The sequence below is a fragment of the Acanthopagrus latus genome, chromosome 7, assembly GCF_904848185.1.
Source record: "Acanthopagrus latus isolate v.2019 chromosome 7, fAcaLat1.1, whole genome shotgun sequence".
NCBI lineage: Eukaryota > Metazoa > Chordata > Actinopteri > Spariformes > Sparidae > Acanthopagrus > Acanthopagrus latus.
In genome coordinates, this window is record NC_051045.1 from 16,669,332 (window position 1) to 16,686,912 (window position 17,581).

The 17,581-nt window shown below is 43.2% G+C and overlaps 1 protein-coding gene across 6 annotated transcripts in view; it reads left to right on the forward strand.

Moving 5' to 3' along the window:
* The window catches only part of slc6a17 (solute carrier family 6 member 17), a 38,852-nt gene that overhangs the window by 3,055 nt on the left and 18,216 nt on the right, over window positions 1–17,581 (forward strand). Inside the window, exons 4-5 of one of the 6 annotated variants that reach the window (XM_037104492.1) lie at window positions 561–614; window positions 3,766–3,850. The exons of 1 other annotated variant lie outside the window; for it this stretch is intronic. The gene's annotated coding sequence lies outside the window, so the exon portion shown is untranslated. Of the gene's footprint in view, window positions 1–560; window positions 615–3,765; window positions 3,851–14,045; window positions 14,702–14,854; window positions 15,228–17,581 lie in introns of those variants that run through there. 4 more of the 6 variants (XM_037104491.1, XM_037104494.1, XM_037104496.1 and 1 more) reach the window with 4 other exon arrangements.

The window sequence follows — 17,581 nt, forward strand, 5'->3', positions numbered from 1 at the left end:
CATCTTTTTCAGTCAATAAAATGAACGCTCAGCTGTTAACTGTGTAATCCATGTGATTGGCTTCATGCAGCTGAAACTGGCTGGGTTAGTTTGTTATCAGAAGATCTCAGGCAAGAGATGAGGTCTGTAAATTAAAGGAACTCAGACACATCTGAACGAAGCTGTCACAACTCTGCTGGGGAAGAACAGGCCCAGCATAACGAATTAGACCGAGCGCAGTTCCACCAAGAGAGGACATGTGAGAATTCTGCCTGTTTAGAAAGAGAAAAAGCAAATGACCTTGGGGGCTGAAGTGGCTGGATAGAAAATAAACTGTTTGGAATTACTCTGCACATTGAGGAATAGAAAGCAGCTGCAAAAATCTGAACTTACCCAGTTGATTTCTCTGTGATTTGGAAAAGCTTTCAGCAGGCACATCACACTAACCTCTAGGCTCAGAGAGCAAAAAGAACGCGTTGTAATGTTTTCAACATGTCTGCGCTTTTTAAAGGAGATAAATTGAATTGCTGGAGGTTCAAGTTAAACTGACACTTAACTTTTTTTTTTGCGTTGACTTGCAGGGTTTAAGCCCTGCAGCAGACTAAAGAGCTGATGCACAACTGAGATCATCTGAGGTATGTGACAATTAATCGGCAAAGTTTAAGGGATTTAGGTAATGATAATGAAAGCTGCAGTGGGCGAGCGGGGCTTGAGCGCTCCAGTAAACGACACACTGGAGACCCCGTCTGCACCAAGTTTCAGAAAATCTAATTTATGGCCACTTCGCAGCAGCTGGATTTGCACTTCCGACCAGGGGATACCATTACCAAACACCATGGAGAAGGCTGATGGATAGGACGCTCTCGCTTTTGCTCTCTCGCCTCTTTGCGACACACAAATATACTGTATATTTATAGAGGCACGCTCACAAACGTGCACATGCTCACGCAGCAGAAAAATGCATACTAAACCGAAGCTATAACTCATTTTGTGCAACTTTGCACAGGAATAATGATATGAAATTATATGAAGATTTGTATTTTCCACTATTTTGATCTAGATGCTTTTGTTTTTAGTTTTCCTACTGCATGTGTAACTAAACTCTTAGGTCAGTGGACTGCACATGGGTGGCATTGAAAGGGAAATAGCACTCATTTTTAAGTATTTATAAATGTCATGGCTCAATGAGTATTTTGGAAAACTAAATAACCAAGTAGCTCGCAAAGCCAGACAGCTAAAAACATTATTCTGTAATACCACTTAGATCCACAGTCTGGAGCTACTCTGCAGGCCATAAATTGGATACTGACTCTGAGGTTGGTAATGAACCAGAAAATACATACAATTGATCAAAAATCCACCAACTTTTCTGTCTTTTTTCTTGTTCATTCTTCATGGAGCGAGGTGTGACATCACACATTATGTGTTCTTTTTGTTTCCGTCCTTGAGAAACAAAAGTAAATGTCCCCCACTGATTCAGGCTGAATTAATCCAAAGATATAAGAAAATCATTTTTGACATCTGAAATTCAGTGGTGTATCCCAGCAAGGACTTTAAGCCCTGCCATGGAAAGTCTAGTCAGCTGCGATCGAGATTTGTTCCCTAAGAACCACAATTCACTGACTTAGCCAGAGAGTGTAATCTTACAACAACCTAGATGGGGGGAAAAAAGCCAAAGCTTAGCACATTTAGACGAGATCGCTCTCTGCAGATAGTGTTCGCTATCTTTCTCAATCATAAGGTCAGTCTAAGTGGCAGAATACATTTTGGCAGGGTACCAATCTGCAAACCATCGATATGTTGAAACTTAAAGTTTGAAACGTTGCAAATTTTTGTTCCTGTATGTTGTAGTGCTGTGATTATGATCTGGATGATCATGTAGTTCAGCTTGGTTATGTCAGCTGACACATGGCTAGAAATTGTCCCAATGTCTTGTTAAAAATACTATGTTACTTGTGCCAAGGAGGTTGTGTTTTTGCCTGTGTGTTTGCAGGTTGGTTTGCTGGTTGGTTGGCTGGTTGGTTTCTCAGCAGGATCACTAAAAAAATCCTGGAGAGATTTCCCTGAAACTTGGATTGATGATGGGTCCTGGCTCAGAATGGATGCCATTGAAGTTAGGGAAGGCGATTCTGGAGAAAGATAGTTGATTGTTGAGTCATATTCCCAGATCGTCAAATACTAATGCTTTTGGTCATTATTTGGCCTGAAATTCCAACCCAAAATGTCTGCATTTGATGACTTGGAATGATATTCTCCGCCTCTAACTCCTAATAAAGGGACAGATCCATTAATTCTTTAGCAATACCTGATAGCGAGAATTTTCTGAATGTTCGTTAATTTTCAGGGAAGGCAGACATAGATGCCTGTTATCTATCAGTACAGTTTCATCCAGCTCCAAATGAAAATCTGCACCTAGATGAATTAAATGTGGCCTTGGTTGAGGTGTGCACTCTACAGAGTGACATTCTTGTCTTTTGGTGCAAATCATCCCAACGTTTCATCAGAAACCACTAACTCAGCTCCATTGTCTCGTTGAAAATATCCAGCGGTTTTGTGCTTACACATGTTGAAACACTGTCTGGAGCAGTGGTCTCTGGCTTGGCAGCCTTCTCATCACCTCCACCTCCTCCTGACACGTCAGCTCACAAACATATAATCCATGACACATATTGTAGACATGTTCATATCATACATATGAAATGTACAAATTTAACATATCCATGGTTTGCAGAAATGTACAATGTGGCGACTGAGGTACATGAGCTTAGGCAATCTCTCTTTCTAAACTTCTTATCCACATCACAAAAACGTTTGGTAATCAGATAGCCCTGACTAAGACAAGACACTTGACATTCCCAGCCTCGGGTTTCAAATGTTTTTGCAACAACTTTATTTGAAACCCCCTCCAGCACAAAACCAACAAAGGGATGGTTGTTGTTTATCTAAATCCCCGTAAACAGATAAATCATCAATTTCATGGACGCTCGTTTCTTCAGAGGCGCTCTCAGTCGGATGATTTGTTGGTGTTGTGTGGAAATAAACCGGCTGCACCGCATGTTTGTCAAATGTTGGGATAGTGGAAGTGACCACTGTCCTCTTGGTTTGGAGACCTGACAGTGAACTCCGAAAGGCCAGCCACCTCCCAGACAGCTTCCCCTCCAGCCTCAAGTCTCCATTATCCAGTCATAGCCTAGGGACCAATCACCCCGGCTGCCCTCTCTGTCTCCCCTTTTTCCCTTTCTCCTTCTCTTTCACTATCTGTCTCCTTTACTCTCTCTCCCTTCCTCTTTCTCTCGTTTTCTCTCTCTCCAGGCTCTCTTTACCCGGTGCTTTCAAGAGCTCCCTGTGTCACCAGACTGATTAAAACAAACACTGACCCTATTTTGGTATCTAATCCAATTGTGCTCTTTTTCTTCTCACCGGCCCTGGAGCACGCAGAGTATTAGGTGTCCTGGGAGCCCCCCCGTGACTGATCTTAGATTTCAAACACTCAGGAACATCACATATGGTGGGCAGAGAGTAAATAAAGCCTTATTAAACTCCCTTTTAGCACTCATGTGTATACCGGATTGAGCATACATCATCATTTTGAGCCTTATATTCCTGTTGTTGGCATGATGAACAAAATCGTGCATGTGTATGCACGACTCTTTTTGCTAGTTGTATTTTGTAAGAGGATGAAAATGGATGTTTAAGAGAGCTGTTGGCGAGGGTGCTGACTGGGGGGTTATTGAGAGAAGACTGCTGTTTATTGTTTTATTAACAAGGGCATGTTGGCCTCACCAGGTCAGGGCTTCACTTTTGACCCCATGAAAAAAGACTGGAGTGCAGCGGCCATTGAGGTCTGTGTGTGTCCATGTGTTTTGACAAAGTAAGTGTTTTTTTTTTCTTCTTATAAAAGTCACTTTTAATTTTTATTGCCTCACCTTCAAGACTTGCAGCAAAGTTTATACTTGCTTCGCACAGTTTCTTGCTCTTTTATTATGAGGCTCAACTATATCGTCTGCACACACAAGTGCTGTGACTTCTTTTGGTTGAATTAGTTTTGGGCTATCTATAGTTACAGCCAGAATCCAGTGTTTGTTTTATCTGGCCCGCTAACTTCAGTGCTGGAATACCAGATACAAATATCAGTGATATCAGTTGTCAGAGCATTCAGTCTGCCTCCTGCGTGATCACACAATGTGTCTTAACTGTCAGGCGAAGCATTCCTTTAAGATTCGGGAAGCTAATACATGTTTTATGTGTGTGGAGATGATGACAGGCGTTGATGCAGCTCGTGTTTCTGAGCTGTCTTCCATGAACCGACTGACATTTGTGCTTCAAACCAGTGTCACTTCCTGAAGCACAGTGACATTAATGATACCATCTAGTGGCGATCAACGGTTATATCAACCAGAATTTGATCTCTTGCACTAATATTTACTGATTTGATTTACAAACAATTACTGAGAATGTGACTATGATTCCACAACTACTGTCTCTGTCTGTCTTGGGATTTTGAGGTAGTTGTACACAAGTATTTCTGCTACTTCACACTCCACTGCATTTTGGAATCAAGCACTGAAACTTGTACTTTCATATATCATTTTAGTTATGAGCTACTTTGCCGATCGCATACTGCATCAGAACTAAAGTAGCACATTCTTAAATTAATTTTACTTTTATCTGCATAAAAACTCTCTGATGATATTTACTTTTACTTGTTGATACACAAGTTCACTAAGATAGAATTTGTGGCAATTTATGTGTATAAATCACTGTTTTAATTGGCCAAATGCGAGCGGATTGTAACATCACATGAAAAATGAAACCTTCCCCGTCTCGCTCAGTTGCCGATACAAGCCTGTGGAGGACTTGTTTAGATTTTTTTATGCTGCTCGACTGTGGATTTCTTTGTGAAGAGATCTGCTCGGAACATCTGCAACAATCCGTAAATGATGTGACCTTGACATTCTCGTGTGCCTTGTCTCCTTACCTTGCTGCACTCTGCTAACAGCAAGCAACAATGTGCTAATGTTAGAAATGGAGTCTGTTAACAAAAACGACTAGTTTCCAGCACAACACAAAAGTTCCACAGTGCCCCTTTAATATCAGCTTTCAGATTAAATCCAGACAGATATGTCAGATTGCAGATATTACCTGGTTCTATTGGCTTTTCACAGATATATTGGTATCTGCTTATATGTTGTTCTGTATGGGCTGATATGATATTTTTGGGGGGTAACAATGCAGAAAAGGTTTAAACATATGCCAATATCTGTCAATAATTTATTGGTTCAGTGGACAGATTACATAGTCGGTAACATTTATTGCTAAACTGTAAAGTATCCTGCCTGCATTACATACCTTGTCACAAATGTTTGATTTGAGAAATTATTGCAGAAAATGTGTTTATATTGGCCATTATAATGAAATTGGTATCTGTATCTGTTAGGCTCTATTTAAAACTTAAACTGTTATTCCTCTTCCACTTACAAAAGTAATATCTTCATCACATCAAATAATGAATACAAATGTTTGCTTCTGCTCTATATCTTTATATGGTTATGGTTTATATGATTATGTATGAAGGGTTAAAATAGTGTTCACTACATTATTAGTAGGTATACTGAGTTGGCCGTGGAAACTTTAAGTACATTTAATCATGTGCTGTGGGGTACTAAAGGATCTAAATGCTTCCTCCCACATTGCCTTTCACTCCTATATCCTGGAAATGTGAAGATCAAGGTCTTATAATTGATAAATGTCCTGAAGCTGGACTGTGCTTTTAGATATTGTGTGAGATGCAACTTAAAATCATTTTCCTCTTAAAGTTGGCACGGAGAGCTGGGAGTGTAATAACTTCATGCAGCCAGACAAACGGCCTGTCAAACAGGCACCTTCAGTGTATGGAAACCAGCTTTGATTACAGCCAGAAACTCTTTTGTGGGCCTTGTGAATTATGGCCAATTACCTTCACCCTCTTATAATAATCATTTGTTTTCCCTACTGTCACAAGCAAGACCTTGGAGTTGCTATTACCTAAAACTTCAGTAGGCGACTACAGGTTGAAATATATGGCGATAATCATTCCCACTAATGGCCGCAGAGCTCAGAGCAAAGGCACGTTTTTAAAGAGCCCAGAACTGTACATCAAACCAACTGACTAGCCAGATTTTATGACCAGGTCATTTCACCTTTTACTCTGTTGTTTATAGTTTTAATGGCAGACTGTTGCCAGCTTTCATGGCCGCGGTGGCTGATTTTAACTCAGGCAACATGCTGTTGACCCCAGAGTTAAGCATCTTTACAGCAGGAATGACACTCTCGCTTCATCATTTGAAACATCCTGTCAAACCAACAGCTTGTGAAAAAAGGAGGCTAATATATAGGTGAAGGCTCCAGCTGTTGTTGTGTTTGCCCTTAGCCCGCAGGAATATTTCACTCTTGCTGTATGGAGTCCACAAAAGAGATATCAAGCTCTTGCCACCTTGCTTTGGAATCAATAATGAAACCGGGTGTGGAGACAACAAGAAATTAAATGAGAATGAGGTAGAAGGAGGGTGAGGCGAGGAGCGAATGAGACAGCGAGCAGTGATAATCGATGGCGGCCAGGGCGCGATGGCAGAGATGAGGTCGTTTGTCTCTGGGAAAGGGAGAGAGAGGAAGAGGAGGTGTACAGACAGAGCTGTCTGCGGACGGAGCTGGCAACCAGCCAGACTCTGTATGAGGGCGTCTGAGCAACAGCAGAATTTATCACAGTGACTGCCGGCCTTGTTACTGATGAAGACATGAATCTGGACACGGAGCGAGAATCAGGCTGGAGAGTAGAGCGGTTATATCAGCTGAAAACCTCAGACCTGGCATCCAGTGATCATTTATTGAGACTTACTGTACTCTGTGTGCTTTATCCATTTGTGTGCACACATATGCTTGTTATACTCTGTCATCCAGCTTTTGCATTTGTAAATCATGATTTTAATGGCACAAGCCACTGTATTCTCCCAAGCATAATTGCTGTTGCTTATTTATTGTGCTTTCTTGAATACACTCCCAACTTACTTCTCCTCCTAAGACTCTGAACAACAGCCTTCTTCTGGAGTAAACAGAGGCCTGGTTTAAGATACAGTGCACTGTTGTCCCAGAATAATTCACAACAGACCTTGGGGCGAGGTGGCCTGCAAAGCTCACCAGTTTGGAGCATCGTATTGAGCATCTATTTCGCTGCAACTGTGGATGTTTTTAGGGATGCTGTTGCCTTTGATTTATATCAATACCACACTGACAGCCCTTTGTTGTTTTTTGTTTTTTTCTTTGTTGTCCTTGATCATGAGCTCTTCATACTTGAAAAAGAACCTCTTATTCATCCGTGTGTCTTGCTGATGGTATATGAAGGCTGTGTCTGGTTCTGGTGTCTTGGTTGCCACTCCCTGCTGCAGCCCAGATGGCTGCGGAGCCCTCCCTCGGCAGCAGAGGTCTCAGCAGCCTGCCTCGACAGCCGGAGAGGAGACGGAGGGAGGAGGGAGGATTATCATCTTAATCGTTCTGAGACACTAGACCGATTGTGCAAACGGTGGAAAATGGCTAATCAATATATGTCATTTACTGATCTCATAGAACAACATTACACATTCAACACTGTTTTATAATCTAACGTCAGCGCGGGCAGGTTTTCTCTGACCACATTCCCCCTGTGCTTATTTCACGCTAAAAGCATACAGAGGAGATCAACACTGATGAAACAATCTCTCAGCTTTTGTTGGTATTTAAATTCATTATAAAGTGCTGCTGCAACTCTCACCAGCAGAGGGTGGAATAATATCACAGTGGATCATCATCATAACTTTCATCAGTGTCTTTCAGGTCAGGAGTACACTAAGGAGTTTAATCTTTATTATACATGTAAATTCAATACAAGCAAGATACAGTACATCAATTCCCTATTCATAAAGATAAAAATATCCTGCTTGTATCCTGTGCAGTCCATGTGCAAATATACTGATGTACATTATTTTTAGTGTGCGCATTCCAATTATAGGTGCAGTTATCCATCACGTCTCTTCATGTGAGTGGTGTACATAGTGTATATGGTCTATTATTTTTAATAATAGTTTTCAGTTTTAAGTTTTACTTTGCTTCTGAATCTTGAAATGCTCGAATCAATTGAATGCGATCAATAATCTTCTTATTTTTTCATATAATAATGTTCAGTCTCAGCCAATACTGTCAGAAAGGTGTTTATTCAAATGTATGTGTATTATTAAAGTTGCAGTGGTGTTGAACTGAAGTGCAAAGTCTTAGAAATACATCTCAATATAATTCAGTGTCCTAAATACAATCTCAGTAATAAACATACAACTGAATTAACACCTCTCGGAGGGCTGGTCATTATAAACCTTTGTGTAATAAGATTATGTGACAAAGCTGTTGCACATGAGATGTACCTAATAATATAGTTGCCTAAACAGCAATATGTGCAATACATCTTGACACAAGTGACAATATGGAGATTATTCATAGTTGTTTACATTTCTGTCATGTCACATTGAAATGGCATCAGTTTTGAATACTTTGGCTGAGGGACAACTCTGCATTAACAGGAGCAAAATCACACCAAGACTTGGGTAGAGTGAAGGGTGGAAAAATACACAAGACTTGAATTTTAAGATACTCTTTTATCCCCTCGTCCAAAAGCTGGATAAAAAAAAAAAAAAAAAGCATTAATCTCTGTGCAGAATTTGACTTCCTGTCCTTCTCCCTTTCCCTTATTCCGGGCAGCTTAGTTATAGCGCTGATGTCCCTACAGAGTGCTGGCTGAGGTATTAGAGGCAGGGGAACATGAGTCAGCCTGTGGTCTGTTTCTGAGCAGTGGCCTTTAAATCACCCAGGTCCATTAGATGTTCATCCATGAATAAATAAGCCTCACTGCTTAGGTTTTTCTATAGCTCGGTGAAATAATGTTACCCAAGACCGGATTCGTAATACAGATATGGCGTGTTGTGGTATTTATATTTCAGCAAAGCACAGCAGGGGTTGATTATAGAGATTTGTTTAACATGATGTGAAGTGGAACTGTTTGGGGTCCAACACAGATTTTAGAGGTATATGACAAAGAAAAACCTCATTACAACCTCTGTTTTTAATTGCACTGCAGCATCTGCTCGAGTGGAGGCTGGTTAACCAAGAAACAGAGACAGTATAAACACAGGGAGTTTGGTTAAATACAGCACACGCAGACATAAATACACACCCGCAACACGTACACATGAACACGCCCCGATCGTGCCCCGGGAGCACGGATTTCTGACAAGAACGCAGATGACAGGGTCACCACATGCAAACATTTTGTTCACAGTCTTTTATGTTGTTGCATAAAAGATGGTGTGTTCTCTGTCCCTTTAAGCGCTGTAGTGCCCCCCTGGCACCGGTCGGAGTGGATTAGTCCCGTGAGGTGGCAGAGAAGTGTCCACAGTCTGAGGTAGACTTTTCACAGGCCACTGACTGGGTCAGTGGGGCTTCCGTATATCATGTCCCTGTGTTAAGAAACAATCATCTAGTCACAATGTCAGATATCAGTGCAGGGCTGGGGTCTTAAAGGCTCTTTATTTAGCCTTACTCTGCAGGAAAAAAAACTGATCATCATAGCTAAATGATTGACTTAACATTCATTTAACATTTTCCACTTTGTTCTACACAGGAACAACAACGACATTTCAATTGTTCTGTTGTTTCCATCAGGGCAATCCAGCTCATGTCCATTAATTCCAACAAGGCCCAGTGAGTTTTCATTACGCATGAACAGGATGAATGCACAATGAATTAGTGGGAAGTCTTTACTGTTTGTGTATTTTACTGTACAGCCACGAACAGCGGGTCTCTGGACAGCCATCTGGTACACTGGAGGGCAGGACAAGAAGGACTGTAGTGTTCACACTGTAGCACCAAAATCTGCAGCGATGGCTTTAACCCTCGCTGAGCCTCACTCTACAGCTCGTTGCACCGTGCAGTAAAGACCAGTTAAAACAACACACAATTTGTTTGCAAACCAAAAACAAGAATTGCGACATTTCATTTTTACAGTCTGGCAGTTTTGCTGCCAGGAAATGACACGTCTGCCCTTGTTAATAAATGACACAATCAGGCCGTTTATTATACTTTAGTTCTTATTTTTTTGTCTTCACTGCAATACAAAACTTGCATCACTTGTCCTTAAGAGAACAGAATGATACGCGATGTGTTAATCCTGCTGACACGATAACTTGTCTGCTCTATTCCCAGCAGCCCCCTCTCCTCACACGCCCACACACACATGCTATATAGATGACAAACACGGGGCACAAGGCAGTAATAGAAGAATTTGGCATTAGTGGTTTGCAGCACAGTGTTTATTCGCCATTTGAACACATTGTGAATAACACTGACGAAAGAACATTTCGGATGAAAGAACAAAGGTAATGTAAAGAGCAGCTGTAAACGTCAGTGACGTGAAGTGATGGAAAAATGACAGGTTTCTGCTGAGATGTTTGGCTGATGAAATGAAAAGTGAAGTGGCAGATTTTTATAGTAGTTCTATTTCTGCCTCCACTGCTAACAGGCCAGCTGACACCTCGCTGAGCTCATAAAAGCTACCTCAGTAGTAAATCCTCTCTCCCTGTGGAGCTTTTTTTGTATTGAACAGTTTTATCTATTCCTCCTCTCAGACTCCTTTGTACCCATCCAACAATATCACAGGCTCAAACTCAACACGATCCAACACGATCATCAGAAAAAATGTTGGTATAACTTCACCAGCACCCCCTTCACCTACTGATATGAAAGGTCAGGCTATAAACATGCTATGGGTTGATGATATGACATGTGTTGTGCATTGCCACTATGTTACATAGCCCATGACACATACAACGTATGAGGGGATTGCAGAAATGTCAACTGCGAACATTTTGTCTTGGCGACTGGGCCGCAGGTGCTGTTGAACCAAGCCTTACTGCTGTCTGGTGTCTCCTGATGGTGTCTTGCGACGGAAATCACACCCATCATGCGTCATCAGCTCGATGCTGCATTTATTACACTGTCTCATGATCAAATCTCTTGCATCGATTTCACCGCAGCACATCCATCACACGTGTCAATACTCCTGCTTCTCCTGTCGTGGTCGTGACTTCTTTGTATGTTTCTTTATCTTGGGGAGAGGAGTGAGGCTTCACCAGAGTGCTAATGAGCCTCTTGTCACTTGAACAGCAGGGGTGGGCGATTAAAGGGAAACAGGAGAAGGGCAGGGGAGGAATACCTAATGAGTTGTCTGTCCTGGAAGATTATAGTATGTATAGTAAATTTTAGTGTGAGAAAAACACCAGTGCTGTTGTGTCAGCAGCATTTCTGTTATGAGCAAAGGTGAGGCAGCCTTCTCTGTCTCTTCATTCATGGGCAGAAAAAGCAGCAGGTAGTCAGTTAGGGGACTATCCAAACTATCCCTCCCTCCTCACTTGTTCCTCTCTTTCTTATGATGGTGCTCTCACACCCAAAGGAGAAAGGTGTCAGTGCATTGACAGAGTTGGGGCTGCACCATTAATAGCAGGCAAACAGGGGAGCAGAGGGGGGAAAGTGAATTGCGAGCCAGGCTCAGCTGCGCTGAAACACCCCCCGAGACATGGATCAGAGTTAGGCCGCCGGTGTTCGTCAGCATGTTTAATTTGTGACCTGGCAACCTGGTTCTCCTGAGGCTTGGAGATAAGGGCTGGTTCTCCACTGATGGTGAATAGGGTTCTCACAATATTATCAAATATATAAACATCACCGCCATTCACAAAATTTGCCCTCAAGCTGAAGTGAATCCTATCGAGCAGTGTTGTGGAAACATGTTATCTCCCACCAGTTCCAGTGCCAGGTTTCACATCCAGAATCAATGTTTGATGATGTAATCTTGGATTATATTACTGCATACACGTACCCTTGTGGAGATACACAGCAGTCTGTCTCTACTCTGTTAACCCGGGTCTTTAGCAGTCCGGCTCTCCCGGTCCTAAAAGGCTCAGTAAATCATAGCCCAGTCTAGTGGCTCATTACCCCTCTATTCTGAGCTCCAATTTAACAACACGTGAAGTATTGAGACTGAATCCAAGGGCCCTCGCTGCAGCTTCTCCCCTTGCTACCCTCTTTGCCGTGTGAGACGAATAAAAATAAAACCACCCGGCTCAAGGTCAAGATATTTCAGTTCCCAGCTGCGATGATGGAGAGCTGCGTAGATGTTGCACTGCGAGTGAGATTCCTCTCATGGAACCATTTATCAAATACAAAATGCGATTTTTCTTCTGTGCCATCATTCATGAAGCTTTAAGGTGAGTAATACTGCAGCAGGATCCCGGCGCTGACCATGAGGCAGGGCACATTGTGTCTCCTGCTGCATAATTTAAAGGCCTGATAAACTACGTGTTTATGAGTTGAGTCGCACATCAGAGGCGACGAAAGATGGGCTGGGAAAAAAAAAAACAGCCATGTGAGAAGTTGTGTTTTCAGCGTTTTGTAGGACAATTCGGTGGCTCATTCACAGCCGTACTGCGGAACGCCAGTCGGTGTGCTGGAGAGGCAGGGGAGGGGGAGAAAAAAAAAAACTAGAAAAGAAAAGAAAAAATGCACACAGGGTGAGTAACCATCATATGATCGGTGGTTGCCATGGCAACTGATCCCAGCAGCCAGCCTTTGGAAAGTGAGTCACATGAGTGAATTGAAGGAGACAAGAGGCATACTGTGCATACATGTCGGCTTATGCAGTGCTTCTCGTGTGTGTGTGTGTGTGTGTGTGTGTGTGTGTGTGTGTGTGTGTGGAGTAGGAAGGAGTGTGTGTTTTGGGGGTGTCTTGTAATGGATCTAAATGTTGTTTTTTGTCAAACGTTGGTCATAGAGTGAAACGTAATGTGCAGGGGGATCAGGAGCAGCCGCCAAACACTTTCCCTGTGAAAATCCAACACAGACACACAGTAAAACTCACAAGCTCTGGGCTAGTGATGATGGTCAAGATGATATCAGTGGGAAAGCAAACTGACACTCCTGTGGATATCCTACAACATCTGACACACTAGTAGCACATTCAGTCTCCAAACCCTCAAACGGCATTCCTGTTTGACTCACAAGAGCTATTTTTATTATTTCAAGACAACAAACAAACAAAACAACCCACCTCTTGTTCTAGCCTCGTTTCCACCCTCAGGGTTTGAGAGGATGGTGCCACGAGCTGACGCTTCAAACTGAAAGGTCACCTGACAAATTCAAAACTGAGTTGACTGAATAGTGATTCACCTCCTCATTATCATGTTGGCAAACAAATACATGCAAAACATTCAAAAACAAGGTCACGCAAGCGTCACTGTCATCTATTTTGTGGAGATAAAAAACACCCAGTGAGCCGCGAAAAGAATTATGGAGCACGGGGCCGCGGCAGGCAGAGCCAAGGGCAGGATAAATTGCTGGTGTCACAGAGAAAAATGACTCCCCCACAAATTATCTACACTCAAGGAACGTCCATTAAGAAGCACTGTCTTCTCACACCTGTTTCCGTCTACATCACTGTGGGCGCAACGCAACAAGTCTAACATGTCTATTAAAGGTGTTAACACCCAGCACCTCTCCTGGAATGGAGATTAAAGGAAAAGTTCACCCAAAAATTATTTTTTTGAAGCAGATGAAAGCAGACGCGTCATCAAAATTTCCCCACGGTGCTTCACATTACCCTGACACATTAAAGAATAAGTTTACCAAAAATAAAAGAATAAAAATTCCTCAGTTTATACCCACACCTGTAAAGATGGAAAGGTGGGAGAAGTTATCATAGATCACAAAACATTTCTGAAGCTTTGCAGCAAAACAGCGTTACAGCATTCTCCTAAACAACTGAAGGAGATGGGGACTTGTTTGTGTTTTAAACAAAATGGCTCCTTACAGCTATCCAGATTGTTTTTTAAAAGACTGTATTAACACCACTGACGCACATTCAAACATTTGCACCCACTTTAAGCAGGGCGTGCTTTGAGCTTAGCTTCAGCTTCCCAAAAGGTGTAAATAACATCTTTTCACTCCACTTTGGGATCTGTAAGCTTCAGAGACATGGCGCCATTTTATGTTTGTTTTTCTTGTGTGTGTGTTATTAGCTGCATTCTGGTCAGCCCAAACATAATTTGCACAGGCAGCTTATTCAGACAGTGCTTGTGATGCTCCATCCTGCTCAGTCTACCTGTGTGACGTCCTGTGAACACTGCAGATGTTGTTAGGGTTTTTTTTTTTCTTTTTTCTTTTTTATGCATCTCGTGCTGACGTGCGCACGACCGAGTGACTCAAACCTGCGTCAGACTTAGTCGTGACTTTCCATAGTAACTTCTCCATCCGACAGGGCGCCGCCGATTTATCCCACAATACGAGCCGGAGCCACGTGGAAACCAGAGGCGCGAGCGGCTGATCTCTGCAGAGAGCCTCGTTAAAGCCTTCGTCTTCATCCTCCTCATCGTCACCTGCGCGAGTCAGCGGCACGGTAGTAACCGAACTTGTGGCGAGGCGTTCGAGCTCGTGCGTCAGACTTTACGCACCATGCGCCCCTGTGTGACCGGGAGCTGTGTGATCCCGCATCTCGTTGCGCGCAGAGATGCTGCACACGGACACAGAGCCTGAATGAAGACAGCGCCGACCATCACTTCAGGATTCACGCCGTCACGCGGACTCGGGCGTTTGTGCCACCTCTGCACGCCACGGTGAGGTAAGACCGGCGCTCTTGTGCGCGTTTTCTTCATCTGATCTGTTTAGATTTGCGTCTCTGTGATGAATTTACTGCGACTCGATCGATTCACCCAGAGATGATACTTTCCCTCCTGATGTGACTTGGGAGCTAACACCTCGTGACGTGACTTAATGGTGATTTCGCCGCAACATTGACGGCTAGCGTCGCTTATTAATACGCCGTTTTTTGTTTTGTTTTTTTTTGTTGTTATTTTTATTGACGACGCGGCGCCATGTGTGGCCACATTTGGTTCGAGCGTGACACACTGCGGGGCCGCTCATCACCCGCTCACTAGTGTCGGTGTTGTTTGCATCCCCGCACTGCCGTTATTAGGTGATTCATTTGACCTTGACGAGGCATCAGAGGTTATATCCACGGAGGGAGGGTTACACGCGGGCCTGCGTGTGATGTTGATGAGAGATGCGTGAGCATGGCCGTGCAGGTGCTGCTGGGCACCTGTCACTGTGACGACCAGGATCAAATCCAACTGGGCTGTTAGACTAAAGTAAGTTCACCTTTACAGAGTGACGTCTCATCCAAACCTTATCTTCTGGAGGGACACCATTTTCTGTGATGGCTGCCTGATTGACACTGTAATAGATCCCACAACAACACACCAGCACCCCCAGTTAAGCCTCGATCCATCGCCCCCTCCTCAGTCCTGTCACTGCAGCGTCGTGTTATTTGCAGCCGACCCTCGGGGGGGATTTCATGTCTGTCCTTTTTGAGATGCTGAGCGGAGAGATAGGCGACCACTGAAGCTGCAGGGATGGGATTTCAATTTTGCAGGAAGAGCCATTGCTTAGCAACCGGACTAGATAAAAGTGAGAGTGAGAAACAGGGAACATGGGCTGTTACATCATCACGCCAAACTGGGTACGGAGACTTAGGAACATGACGGGTTATAGGTAAATGCAGACCCTTTGTTGCACCTTCTCCATCACGCATGCTTCTGTCTTCAGTCCACTTTTTCACAGCATCATGGCAGTCAAGACCTCTGCTTGCCACTCGCCTTGTTTCCCTCACATGGAGGCTGAATTCTGAGTCATCATCTGTCAGAGTGTCTTGCACTGTGTGTGAAGTCCTGCTGTCTCTGTACAGTGCCATCTGTGTCAGCGCATACTGTGAAACTCTGAAAGTTGCTGGTGAATTTTTCAATTGAAAACTTTCCCTGCAAAGGGAAAGTGAGAATCCTGGCAGCCATATTTCTTTAAAGGGCCACCGACACCCAAACCCAGCAGTAGAAACTGGGACAGGTTGTTATACTGACTATACCAGCGCTTCCATTCATAAGTAAAAGTAGAGCAAAACATCGTGCGAGCAGCTTTTCGGAGTTTCAAAAACTCTGCGGCTCGGCCAAAAATGAGTTTCTGTTTGCAAACATGCAACGTCACGACATCGCACCTCCTTCGGCGAGCGTTTGTTGATGACTCAGTATTGTGGAGTTGTAGACTGCTGTGGGAAAGGTTGCTGCTGTTCCAGGATCTGCGTGGAGCTCTCAGCACCGGAGCCGCTGCGTGTCGTGACTGCAGGGGCTTACAGCCACTGTTGAGGAATGCGATGTGCGTGCTGCTGGTGCGGCCTCCGGGTGGGCTTAGAGTCCAGCAGGCTGGCAACCGTTCTTGAGCAGTCACTGTGAATAAAAGGCCGTCTTTGATTTCAGTCAGCTGCGTCTGTTTTTAAATCAGAGGTCTTGTCTGCAGATCAAACACCTCTGGCTTCTATTCTCTGCCCTTGAATGAAAAGCTGGATCTCATCCATCCCACACAGCAAACTCCAAAAGGCTGTCTGCAAAGTCTGGTTTCTGTCATTTTCTGATCCTGTGGCTCTTTTATTTTTGATTTAACCCAGGTCGCCTGCATCGTTCCTGGTTGGGCCGACCTTCAGTTAATTAGTTTATGTACAGTAAATGCTAACTTTCTTTAAGTGTTTTCTTGCAGTTTTCAAACACCAGCCATTAAAGGTCGAGGGTCCTGTCGCTTTGAGTGTTTCATGCTTGCAGCCACTAATTTCCATTTTAATTAAAACAGATTAAATCTCAGTGTTTACAGGGTTTCCCAGTGTTTTATAGAGGAGGTGGAAATAAAGACCAGCTCCACTAACATCATTAAAGAGCAGAGGTGCTGTTACACTCAGGATGTAGATTTATAGCTGTAATACGCAAGAACTTTCAAAAATTCACTGAAATTATCAGCAGAGCATGAAGAAATAACAGACCCTGGGACATATTTCTATTGTGTTACAGAGATATTAAAGTTCAAAATGCTAACCAGCTATCGTCAGCCCATCTCGGTCTAAAGTTCCTGTGCTCACAGTGTAAACACCAACACTCCACAGCTGCACAGCTAACTGAGCTAACCAGCTAACGGTAGCTGCAGTTAGCAGCAGTTAGCAGCAGTTAGCTGTTACTCTGATGTGGAAGTGATATGCGTCTTCCTATTTCTTTTAAGTACAAGACACCAGTTCTTAGATATTGTACCTTTAAAGGGGAACTCCATAAATTTAACACGTCAGAGCTTGTTTACTTCAGGAGTGTTACTACAAATGTGGAGAAAATGTAACTTGAGTTAGCATAGGTTGGAAGATGAAATAAGAACTAGAGGGCAGAGTTAGCAAGAAGTGAGCTAAAATAAGTACCCAGCCAAACTGTTCATTCAAGTTGCATTGTGGGTAATTTAGGAAGAAGGAAGAAGAATGTCTAGAATAAAAAAAAAATACGACATATCTGTTTTATTCCTCTATGCATCTTTTTAAACTAACTGTAGTGTCCATCATGAGTCTGACAGTGATATACAAGAGCAATATTAATTGGTTCTTGTTTAATCAGTGTGTCTATTGCTCAGCTTGTTATCAGCAAAC